The 12,861-nt window shown below is 40.0% G+C and overlaps 1 protein-coding gene across 1 annotated transcript in view; it reads left to right on the forward strand.

Moving 5' to 3' along the window:
- The window catches only part of Acss3 (acyl-CoA synthetase short chain family member 3), a 150,525-nt gene that overhangs the window by 61,995 nt on the left and 75,669 nt on the right, over nt 1-12,861 (forward strand). The gene's annotated exons all lie outside the window — the stretch shown is intronic.

A 12,861-nucleotide genomic window follows, 5' to 3' on the forward strand; every position in this document is an offset into this window, starting at 1 on the left:
TAAAGAAGAATAGGTTCTGAAAAGCCAGGTAAAGCATTAGGGACAGGCCTTGCTCCCACTGCTAGGAGTCCCAGAAGTAGACAAAGATACACAGCTATCCCACATATGTAGAAGGCCTAGGTTGGTCTGCTATAGGCTCCCTAACTATTGGTCCAGACTCTATGAGCTCCTATGAGCAGGCTTGCCCAGCCTTAATACAGAGGAGGATCTTAGTCCCACCTCATCTTGTTATGCAGTGCACTGTCGACACCATGGGAAGCCTGTCCTTTTCTGAACGGAAACAGAGGAGGAATGAATTGAAGAGGCGTGGGGTGGGGGGAGGCAAAGAAGAGGTGAGGGAAGAGAATGGGAGGAAAGGATGGAAGGGAAACTGCAGTTTGGATATAAAATAAGTGAATAAACTTAATAAAAAATAAAGAAAAAAGAGTTTGATTTTAGCTCACACTTCAAGGCTACCATTCATCATGATAAAAAAGAAGCAGAATTTTGAGGCATCTGGTTACGTTGCATTCATAGAATGTACATGCCATTGGACGTTTGTGCTCGGAGGACAACCTAAGGTATTAGTTCTTGTCTTCTCACTATTTTTTTGAGACAGGGTCTCTGGGAATTCCCCTACCTCTACCTTCCATTTCTGTGGGACACTGTGATTACAGACACGTGCTTTTTAGTGGAGAGTTCTGTGAATTCTACCTATCGCAAGTTATGTCTTTGCTTGCATGGCAAATACTTTACCCACTGAGCCATCACTAATAGAAAACTTTTAAGCCTTTAACCTTTACCTCTTGTCCCCTTAGAGCTTTAGTCATTGTCGTGGTGGAAAATAAATTCAGTCCAACATCAAAAGGCCATATAGTCTTTAGCAATCCTAACGCTGTTTAAGAGTCTGAAGTCTAAGGCTTTTCTGGGAATCAGAGCAATTGCTTGACTTTGAGCCTCTCTCAAATGAAAAACACAAACATTGTAGCATTGTTCCTATTTACAATGTCACAGACTAAGTATTCCCAGTCTCACAGAGAGTAATGGGGGCAGAACAAGGAAAAGGGAAACAAGAAGACTGAACCTTTGTGGGGCAAACTCCATATCTTGCAGTACCATGTCAGGCACCAGAGATTGTCATGGAATCACTGGGAGGCCTTGGCTAGCTTCTCTCCTCTAAATCTGCCACCTGCTCCACACATAGCCTCTCTCTTGGGCCCGCTCCACTCGGTGTAACCAGTTTTTCTTGGCAGGCTCTCCATGGTCTTGGCATCCCTAACATCCTGATATCTCCATTTCAACTTGGACGTCACCATCATTGCTTTGCACAATGACCTCAGGAATTTGCACAGGATACATCCCTGGTTCACATGGCTTGGTTGCCATGACCTTATAGAAACTTGGCACATGTTCTATGATTTCATATTGCCCTCTTGCATCTTTTATGCCTGTACACAAATACCCTGTATGTTGCACTGTCTAGATTTGGTGACATGTGGGGGTTGAGTCTATCCCCATGGAAGCCTTTTCTTTGACAGTTGTTTTGAGCATGGAAACCTTTGTATGGTGGTCTCAGTCTAGGCTGTTTCTTTTCAAATCCATTTCAATTTTCCGTAGCGGGAACCTTGCAAATATAGGTTCTTGTCCACAGGAAACCTATTCTGTTGCATCAGTTCAGAACAGCAGATTTCTCTTTAACAACACTGAATACAAGCAAGTGCTTTAGAACATGATTTGTTTGTAACTTTGAGTTCAGTAATACATTTTTCCTTGACCAACCACATATTTTAAGTATCTTCTTGTTTTATCTCCCCCTTCCCCATTTCCTCCATGTTTCTATCTTTGTTTCTTTCTTTTTCTGCCTCTCTTCCTCTTTTTCGTTAGTGTGGATAAGAGCAATGATCAGTACATATAACATAACCCAAATGATATCCTGTCTTGAGATTTCTTCTTCAAGACATTTACTTAACTTTTGAATTTAGTCTTGGTAGAGTTCTCATGGAACAGGCAACATGCAACCAGATTGTCTCCCAGAGCATAACACTGGTCATCTCTAGCCCAATTTCTGATAGCTTCTGGAACCTCATGAATGAGGCCACCACTATCTAAATTTAGCATGACTTTCTGTCCTTTGAGACTCCCACAAGACAGCTTGTTAAGCTATGCTTGTGGTCTTCAAAACCTCTTCTAGCCAATGTTTCAGACTCTCCACCATCTCTCCTAAGGCCAAAGAAGTCAGGGTTAGGTACATCACATTCAACAGCTCCAACCACAGGGCAGATTTTCTGTTAGACACCTTTCCTGTTCAGCGATAAAATATCCTATTTTTAGAAGCAAATGCTTTTTATCTTTTTCTATTTTTTTTTCAGAGTTTAAGGCTACACTGACCTTAATCCCTCTTTATTATGCAGTCCAGGACCCTCATCCATGAAATGGTAAAAGACACATTTAGGCTCTTCCTATTTTAACTAACCCAGTCTAGAAACTCCTTCACAGGCCTATGCTGAAGTTTGTGTTTTAGACAATTATGAATACTGACAAGTTGTCAATCAACGTTAGCCCGTTCAAAGCCCATGTCAGTACTCTGGTATCTGATGAATCAAACTCTTCCTTAACTCTGCTGATGAACACGGTCCTATCCAGCCCAGTGAAGTGACCATCAAATATATCACCTCTCTCATAATGAGTCCCATTAGTAATGACTGTCTTCCTCTCTCGTCTTCTTGCCTGTGATATTTATGGCGAGATCCGTCAGCGATAACCAAGGGTCTCTAATAGCTTAGTCCAAATGCGTCAGTTCACCAGAGACTGATTTCTTCTGTCTTGCCTCTGGTTATGCATTCTTTTTTTTTCTCTAGGAGTAAAGAAAAGTTATATCACTTCATTTCTCTACTGCCACAGCACTGAGACCAATCCCATTAAGCCACATGCCCCACAGCCTACAAACCAGGCTCTAAGAGGTGCTTTCATTCTTTCTTTGAAATTCTTCACTAATTCAAACTTTTCCAAGACAGAATAGTCCCTGATTCTAATAGTTTCCTGTCCTGGACCATTATCAAAGTCCTCATCTACATATGGAAAGGTGGAGTTTTCACTTCCTTGTGTGCGAAGGGCACACAACAGGCACTATAGCCTGCTTACTGTCCAGGTAGAGATATGATACTTTCAGGGATTGCAATGTCTTTCATAGTTCACCAGGTGTTATAAGGGCATCTCCATGCTCCTGAGGAGGACTTCACTCATGAAGGAGGCATGTTACTTCACAACATATAGAAGAAGCTGGCTGTTGTGTGATCCCTTCATTGAGACTCCTTTTGAAGAACTGACTAATTGGCTTTGATTGCAAGATCTATCATTTATCGCAGAGATCATGCAGATTTTAGTTCAGCAAGAAGGCACAACATCCTTTATAATAAACGGAAGTGCAGCTATACAAAAATTGCCTTCGCAAATATCTACCCACAGATGAATCAGCTTGCATAGCATGTGCAACGGACCATGCGAGGACCATACAACTTCTCCTCAACAGCTGACCTTTGGTTCTGTCAATAACTGTCCAGGTACCAATTCCATGATGTAACTCTTGGGAAGAAGATGTAAACAAAAGCTTATTTCCTGAGACAGGGCACTGATGACAAAGCAAAGAGTCCTGGCCAAGCCTACGCTGTATAACTTATGAGTTGTTGGAGCTTGCTTATTGGAGCACAATTGATGCAAAGACAGCTAGCTATATCCTCACAAGCCCACTGCCAAGTGAGTCAGTGACAGACCCTGAACTCTGCAACCCTAGAGTTCACTGCACAACTTGTAGGCAGCTCTACTAGAGACTATCCTTTTCCCTAGAAGTTGCTTACTGCTTATCACTTTAGGGAAAGCCTTGTGACAATATTAAATTCCTAAGCTCTAGGACCCTTTAAGTTTTATTAGTTTTTCTAATGTTATGATCCCTCCCTTCCCCATGGGAGAAATTGTTGCAATTAGGAGGTAACTAATCTACAACAAATAGCAAGATATTTATCTCTCAGCTCCTCAAACATATTTTCTTCCTTTAGGAAGACTGAAGATTTGCAAATGTCCCATACCCATCCTCCCAGTCTACCCAGGATACCTCTTCTATTTTCCCTTCCCAAGGAGATCTATGCAACTTTCCCTGGGTCTTGCTTGCTAGCTAGCTTCTATGGGTCTGTGGATTGTGACATGGTTATTCTTTACTTCACAGCTATTATCTACTTATGAGTGAGAACACACCATGTTTGTTTTTCTGGATCAGGATTACTTCACACAGGATGATGTGAATTTGAGGGTCCAGGCTCGGGGTGTGCAGAGGAGAGAGTGCTGAGAGTGATTACTGAAAAAGGGATGCTTTACTGGAATGGGTAAAAGTCTGATGCAAGGAAAACTACCAAGAGAGCCAACAAGCTTTAGCTAAGTCTCCTGGCAGCAGTGACTGCATAGCCTAAACTGGTCATCTCCTGTGATTGGACTGGTGACTACCTGGGTTGTCATTGGAGAGCTTGCATAGAGTCACTGAGTGTTCACAGAGGTTTCTATCCTGCCCAGTCCCTAGGCTTTCAATTCCAAGGAAACACACGGAGGCCTACATTAATTATAAACTGGTTGGCCTATTAGATCAGGATTCTTATTAACTCTTACATCTTACATTAACCCATAATTCTTGTCTGTGTTAGCCTTGCAGCTTAGTACCTTTTATCAGTGAAGCATTCTCATCTTGCTTCTTCTGTGTCTGTGTGATGATTGTAGGCTGACCTTTTCCTCTTCCCAGAATTCTCCTATTCTGGTTGCCCCGCCTACAGTTCCTGTTTGACTACTGGCCAATCAACATTTTATTAAACCCACACAAGTGACAAATCTTTACAGGGTATAAGACCATTGTCCCACAACTGATAGAGGCAGCTTCAGAAACTTATGGCCAAACCTTGGGCCAACCTCATAGAGTCATGCTGTGGAGGAAGATGAGGAATTTTAGGAGCCAGAGAGGTCAGGGACATCTAAAGAAAATTCACATGTATAGCTAGCCTGATTCATGGGAACTCAGAGTCTGAACTAACAACTAGGGAACCTGTTAGGGAATAACCTAGGCCTTTTGCCTGTATGTGACAGTTGTATAGCTTGGTCTATTTGTGGGACACCTGGCAACAGGAGCAGGAGGTGTCCCTGGTGCTTTGACTGGCTCTTGGGAACATATTTCTCATACTTTATTGCCTTGCTCAGCCTGAATACAGGGGGAGGTGCGTGGTATTCAGACAGCTTGATATGCCATGCTTTGCTGATGCCCACAGGAGGCTTGCTCCTTTCTGAGAGAATGCAAAGGATGTATAGATTGAAGGGGGAGGAAAGGGGAGGTGGGGAAAGGGAATGGGAGAAGAGGAGGAAGGGAGGGGATGTAAAATAAATTTATTACATTAAAAAAGATTTGCAAATGTTTGGTACACATTGACATCAGACATTTATGCCATTTACATTAATGTTCTTTTTGTGTATTAGTGCACATTTTAAAACATATCTCAACTGCAGTCACTGCACTCTGGCACTAATCTTAGAATTTGACCAAGGCAGGCCTTCAGATTATTTGTTGAACAAATTTTCTGTAGTTGGTGTCTTCCCCAGATTCCATTTTCATTCCTGTAATCATTATTTCATTTTAAAAGGTATGGGAATTAATTGTTTTAAAAACATTGAACCCAAGGAAGATTTTGTAACATGTAAATGAAACATGGATATATAATTTATTTATTTATTTATTTATTTATTTATTTATTTATTTATTTAAGATTTCTGTCTCCTCCCCGCCACCGCTTCCCATTTCCCTCCCCCTCCTAAATTTTTATGTCACCACGCAGTTTTGTTACTTAGAAAACTGATACTTGAAAGTGCTTGAAGTGTTTTTAAACCATTCTTTCTTGAATTGGGGTAAGGACTCAGTGGGTAAGTCACTTGTCAAATAAGTTTGAGGACTTGAGTTCAATCTCCAGAATACACATAGCAAACATACCAGGAGAGCACTTGGGTTTGAAATCTTGGGGTTGCTTTTATCTGTAGGTGTGATGCAGACAGAGTTTACAGAAAACATCAGTGAACAACAATAGAGCTGTGTATCAAATGAGGCAGAAGGCAAGAACCAACACCAGAGACTTTCCTCTAACTTCTACACATTCTGTATCTCATCCATGTCTACAGCCACATGCACGGGCACACACATCATACCCTCCCCCATATTGTTTCCTATATGCATATGTAAGGTATAAATGAGTTTGTCTGTTCCTTGGTCAAATTTGCAGCTATGTGTAGGGGGTATTTGCATCAACTATTACTGTTGGGGGTGGCTGGGAGCTGCATGAGAGGCAAATCTGTTTGCCACTGCCAACATTCAAGCATCTATGCCCGAACTACTTCACATACAAGTTAGTTTGGTTGTGGACTTCATATTCTGTCTGCTGTGCCTGACTACATTCAATAGTGTTTAATAATGATCATTTCTATTCTCATTCACTTTTACTACCTCAAAAGGAATCTGGTCATCAGAGAAGTATGAAAACACTTTCCAGTGCCATAAAAATAAAAGTGTACAATGGAAGAAAAAGCAGAAGGAAAGGCTGAAATAAAGGTGGGGAAGGAAGGCTACAGATAAAGGGTTTCATGCATTTAGAACACTTTTATACCTTTTGCTCCTATTGTGTAGACTTAGTTTTCTTCCCGGCCCAAAGGGAACAAGAGAGAAGGAGCAAGAGTAATACACACAAGTGAGCATTTATTTTTCCATCTCTGGTACAATTCTTGCTGGTAAAATGCTGAACTTGCTACATCTTAGCCTCTTCCCTCAAAGTTTGTACAGATCAATAGGATATTACATAGCTTCTAAAGAATCTTTTGCAGAGGTAGTCCCTATGTCCTCCAGAAGCTGTAGAAAGAGATTTTGATGAAATATCTCAAATGTAAACATTTCATATTCTCTATGGTGCTCCACTAAGTCCTACAATTTTGAAGGCATTCTGAAAAGGCAAAAAAAAGCCTTTTTTTTCTTCAAACCATTGTCTCGTTGATACAAGTGCTTTCTCACTTCCCTTTTTATTTTCTTATTCAGTCAGCAATGAACTAAATGTTCTCTCTATGGTATACACAGAACACCATCCTTCCTGCACTCACTGTGGAAGAGGAACCACACAGAAGGTGATGTCAGACCCTCACCCTAGCAGGAAACTGACTCTTCCTTCCCCAGCAACCATCAAGTGCCAATAGCTCCTCCGGTGGGCAATGGGCCTCATGAACCCAGCCTCCATCCAGTCTAGAAGGTTGAGTAGCTTGATGTGTGCAAGTCTCGTTCAGGCAACCACAACTCTTGTGAGTTTGTAAAAGCAAAGGCCAGATGGCACTGTTTCATATCAATCCTGATAAATCTGTCTCTTACCAAACTCCGCTTTCTTCCTCTAAGTTCCCTAAGCCTTAAGGGAATGAAAGTTGATACAGGTGTCCTATTTTGGGGTGAGCACAGCACCACCACTGCATTTGAACAGTTGTTGAGTCTCTTACTCATTGATGTTGACTGAAGAGAGAAACGTTTCCAATTGAGGATTGAAAGACACTGATCTCTTGTAAACCAAGTATCAGTACTTAGAAGACAGTTCTACATTTTGTCCATTTAGCAAAATAATAGAAGTAGATACTCCTCTTGAGCTCATGACTGCCACAGTCAAGGGTACTTGGTTAGGTTTCCAGTGCCAGATACAAGTTTGATCCTATGTAGCAGCTTTAAATCCAATCAGGACTTGGTTGTTTACCCTACAACATCCATGCTGTTGTTGAACCAATGGGTGTATCTTGCCAGGATTGTTGTTGTTGTGACTCCTGAGGTACACAGGTGGATAAAATTATGCTGGTACAGAACTTTTAAGTTAACCAGAGCTATTTCTTTGGCTTATTAATTCTCCATCTTCCTTCACCATTTGCAGTTGTATTTCTTTTAAATACAACATGCGTTTCCCAGTGCTTTCTTGTCTTAGGTCAGTACTTAGCTGTGGTTGTGGGCAGGCATGCTTGCGCATGCAGAGGCCGAACAAAAGTGTCAGATCTATTAGAGATGGGTTTACAGGGATTTATAAGCTCCCTGAAATGAATTCTGGCAATTGAACTCTGGCCCTCTGGATTAACACTAAGTGGTCCCAATCACTGTTCCACCTCTTCAGCTTCAGGCCTTCAGATATTTATAGGACAACCTTGTACCCCCACAACAGACACAGTATATGGAATGAATATCCTATACACTTGGTCTTCCTACACATCTCAGACTTCCTTCTTCTCGCCCTTCAACACGCTTGTTCTGTGTGCATGTTTCTTTATCCAGCTGTAGAAAAAGAACTGATGGACATTTCCTACAGTCTCATTTTCTGTCTCCATTTAATGTTACGGTTTAGACTCTGTGGCTTTTCGTATGATAAAAAGCATCCCATTAAGTTGTAATTATGAAGGTACTTTCTGTGATGACTCTTGTCTCATTTCTGGGAGATAAGTAACCGCCCTTGACTTTTATGGAGATTGAGTTTGAATATTTTCAGTTCTTCATGGATTTCTATGTGGTCAAAAGTACCTGTAATTTTAGACTTCCCATTCTGAAACAGAATTCCTTCCTTGTTTTCTTTCTGGGCACCAAACACTGTAATCACATAAAGGTTTTTCAGCTTCTCCATATCTCGAGGATTATGTCTGATCCTGTAGAGCCCAGAATGTTGGTACTGTGTGGGGCTATTCTGAGATTTCGTTAGATCACTAAACCTTTTAAACTTAAGGTAGAGTATAAGCACAAGTGGGAAGTGGTAATAGACGCCAAAAAGACTGAAATACCTTAAACTTGCATTTTAAAGGGGAAATGTTATTCTTGAATAAGTACTTTTAGCTTAACCACAATATTAAATATATACTTTAAAATTATTCTCTTTAGAACCAGTTTTGGCAGACACATCTGTAGTTAAAATTACTTGAGGCTGAGGCAGAGGAGAATTGCTTGGGTCCAAGTGTTTGAGGCCAACCTAGGCTATAGAGCAAGAATCAGTTTTTTAGAAATAGCTATTTTTAATTTCTGATTAATTTTCCTTACATAGAATGTAATTCGATACTTGGTTATTTGAGAATGATTTCTGTGTTCTGAGACTGAATGAGCTTTCTCCTTCACAGTCCATTATCCTTACCTGCAAACCATAGTTAACAAGCGAGGAAAAAAAAACTTCTCCTGTTTTATTAGGAAATTAATATTTATAATAATGTCTTTTAAGACCTAATATTTCTTGCTTCTTTTACTTCTGAACTTCTCATAAAATATCCACATGGAGAATATGAGTTATATAGTTCCATATTTTTACATCATTTAAAATGCTCAGATGCTTAAAGCCTATGATCTGAATATTTTAGCAGGCCTGGCCAAATTGCACAACGATGGTTGATTAATGAACTGGTGTTGACTAAATTTTTTAAGGCCCATTTTTAAGGGGAGGACTGAAGAACAATTAAAGCAAAACTTATGGCCATTGACTCTTGTTCAGATCCATTTCAGTTGTTTGTAATAAGAATATCAGATGATAGTCTCTAATTATTTGGCATTTCCAGCCATGTGAATTAAACCAGCATAGGTTAAAATAAAAAAAATGTTAATTTCTAGAATGAAGGATATAATATTTAAAATTAAATTGAGGCTGGGAGTGTAGCTCAGTGGTAAAGTCCATACTTACATATGCAAGCCTCTTTACATACACAAAATAACCAAGTCCATAAACATTAGCCATTACAATGTAAACGCAATTTTATGCATGATTTGAGTAAATGGATCAGATTCATAACTTTTTTCTTTTTTGGTAGCATAGGCTTAAGTATTGAGTAATTATAAAATAAATTCGTAAGCATCATGTCAAGAAGTAATCATTTGATAATTAGAAACTTTAAATTATTCGTAGTTTAAATCTGCCTTCTAGATTAATACTTAGTTGTGAATCCCAAGTCTTTTTTTCTACATGATTTCTAATCAGTACTTTTGACCATTGAAAATTTTACTCTATTATGATAACAAATAATTCCTTGCTACAGTGCAACATCACTCAGATGATAATCCTTATGTCTCCACACATGGAGAATTCTTGTTGGTTTGTAACTACAAGCTTCACTGTTGTGTGTTGTTTTTTGTTCTTTTACCTTTTTGAGGGGCCCACCACCGAGCTCCCAAACAAATCACATACAGAGGCTTATTCTTAGTTATGAATGCCCAGCCTTACTTGGCTTGTTTCTTGCCAGCTTTCCTTAAATTATCCTGACTACTTTTTGCCTCTGGGATTTTACCTTTCTCTATTTCTATATACCTTTCTTTCCTTCTTACTCCATGACTGACTGGGTGGCCCTCTGATATCCTCCTCTCCTTGTTCTCTTCTTTGCTCTTTGCTCTCCTCTTTCTCAGTTCATATATATATCACATACATACTCTCTGCCTGCCAGACCCTCCTATACTTGCTCTTGCCTTGCTATTGTTCATTCAGGTCTTTATTAGAACCATCAGGTATCTTAGGCAGTCAATGTAACACAGCTTCACAGAGTTAAACAAATGCAGTGCGAACAAAAGTCACACACCTGAAAATAATATTAATATTCCTCAACACGTCACACCTTCCGACTAGTGTGAATGATGCCGAAGGTACTCTGAATGCTACCACAGGAGAAAGGAAATCATTAGTATCAACAGGTATAAACTCTGTGACCTATAGCAGTGATCTAACTGCAAGTTTTACTGATGCAGTATCAGAATAAAGGTTTGGGGAGTAAGCATTGAGTTCTCTGTTTGGAGATAAGGTCTATTCCACAAGATGGATCCCGTAACTGACACCGCTGACGTGGCTAAGAACCTGGGACTAGATATATCATAAACCTAGGAAAAAAACCAATACTGTTATTCTGCTAAAAAAATATAGCAATATAACAAAATGTTACTAATGGCATTCTGCTATATCGTAAAACAGTGCTCTCTCAACCAACATCACAGGAGCTTCTTCCTGCACTAGGTGGCAGTTAACACAGAGACCCACAACTGGGCCATATACAGAGAGAGAGTGAAGAAATTTGGGCTACTTAGTTCTAAATAGGATAGCACCACCAAAGCCCTCCTCTCACAGATGGATGATCTATGCTGGAGATGGAAAGACTGTGAGAGCTAGAGGTAGTAAACAGCATCTTCCAGACACAACAGGACTGCTGCACATAGGAACTCACAGAGACCGTGTCAGTATACATAGGACCTGCAGAGGCTCGAGCTGAACAGGGTCCCAGCACTGAGAGGGGGAATGGACACAGGGTCACACAATAAGTTATTTGCGATCGATACCTACTGGCAAAGGAAAAATACGTTTTCTCCAATAAGCCTCACTGGGTATTACCAACCACACTCCAGAACAGGGCCCATGCCTACATGGGGTTGAGCAACACAAAATGAACTCAATTTAATTTTGCAGATGTTTTGATACATTTTTCTTTGTTTTGACTCTTTTTTAAATTTTATTAGTCTTTTGCTTCTTTTTTTGATTTTTGTTTTCATGTGTGTTTTTCTTATTTTTGTTTTTTATGCACTCTCTGGATGGGAGAGCAAGAGAGAAAACAAAAATTGGGTGGGTAAGTGGGTGGGAAGCATCTGGGAGGAGATGGGGAAAAATATGATCTAAATAAATTGTCTTCATGGAATTCAATAAAATAAAAAAGATTTCCAAGACTATCAGGCAAAGTACTAGGTTCCACATATGGATGCTTCTTCAGATAGAGGAAGAAGAAAAATAAAAGACATTTTATGAAACTTCTGTATTCAAGAATCGCAGAGTACCAACACCGCTCTCATAAAGCATTTCTTTCCTAGTAAATAAAATGCTGCAAGAAGTGTTGTGAAAAGCAACCTTTAACACATCATAACTGAAGTCGCTGCTGACTGAAATAGTGCTCTCTGCTATAATATATGAAAACACACAGGATCCAAAAGAAACTGTATAGGTGTTTGCATTCCCACAGATGGAAAGATTTTTAGGAAACAGTGTTTGAAAAACTATTAATACCAAATACAGCGAGTTCCTGGACCAGATTAAAACACGTTTTAATTAGCAAAGGGAACTAATGAGCAAAGGAAGATAGGATGGAGTTCATCTAGAGTATTTGAATTTGGTGACTAAGTGTGTATAGAAAGCTTGCTGGAAAGAGGCTTATAATAGCTAAGATTTCCAAGGTGAACAAGAGAGCCACTCTTGTTAACCGTATCACAGAACATAGAAAACAGCTCACATGTGCCAATAAAGTTGCTCCTGATGCTGGCCAAGAGACCAGGTGTTGGTGCAGGATGCAATATGTTCTCCAGTTTGATGATTAGGTTTTATTGGAGGAACCCGAGGAGAGCAGCCGTGGGAGCAGCTATTGCAAAGTCAGTGCTTTGCCCCCCACCTCCCATTCTCCTGAATCATGCACTTGTGATAAAACTACAGAGTGGTACAAAAATGAGCAGCTAAGAGAACACCCATTAATTAGGGCATGCTTACCCTTCTGAGTAGAATATGTTCTGAAGAGAACAGTTCTAATGGTGTGCTCAGAGAGGCTGCAAAGGGCGTGCAAATTTCATATTACTGTTATTACTCAGTAGGCATTTGATGGCTCCATTCAAAAGCCATGTCTCATTGGCACTAATGACCACTGATATTGATAATGGTGTAATAAACAGACCTAATTATTGTATTTATCATCCATTCTTATCTCGGTGACTCACGTGCCCAGTGTTCAAATATTAATTTTCCATTGAGTTTGGATAAGTTTCCAGTGTAACGGGAAGGTACTGGAAACAGATTTGTGTAATCTATGCATCAT

Source organism: Microtus pennsylvanicus, chromosome 20 (genome assembly GCF_037038515.1).
Source record: "Microtus pennsylvanicus isolate mMicPen1 chromosome 20, mMicPen1.hap1, whole genome shotgun sequence".
Classification (NCBI taxonomy): Eukaryota; Metazoa; Chordata; class Mammalia; order Rodentia; family Cricetidae; genus Microtus; species Microtus pennsylvanicus.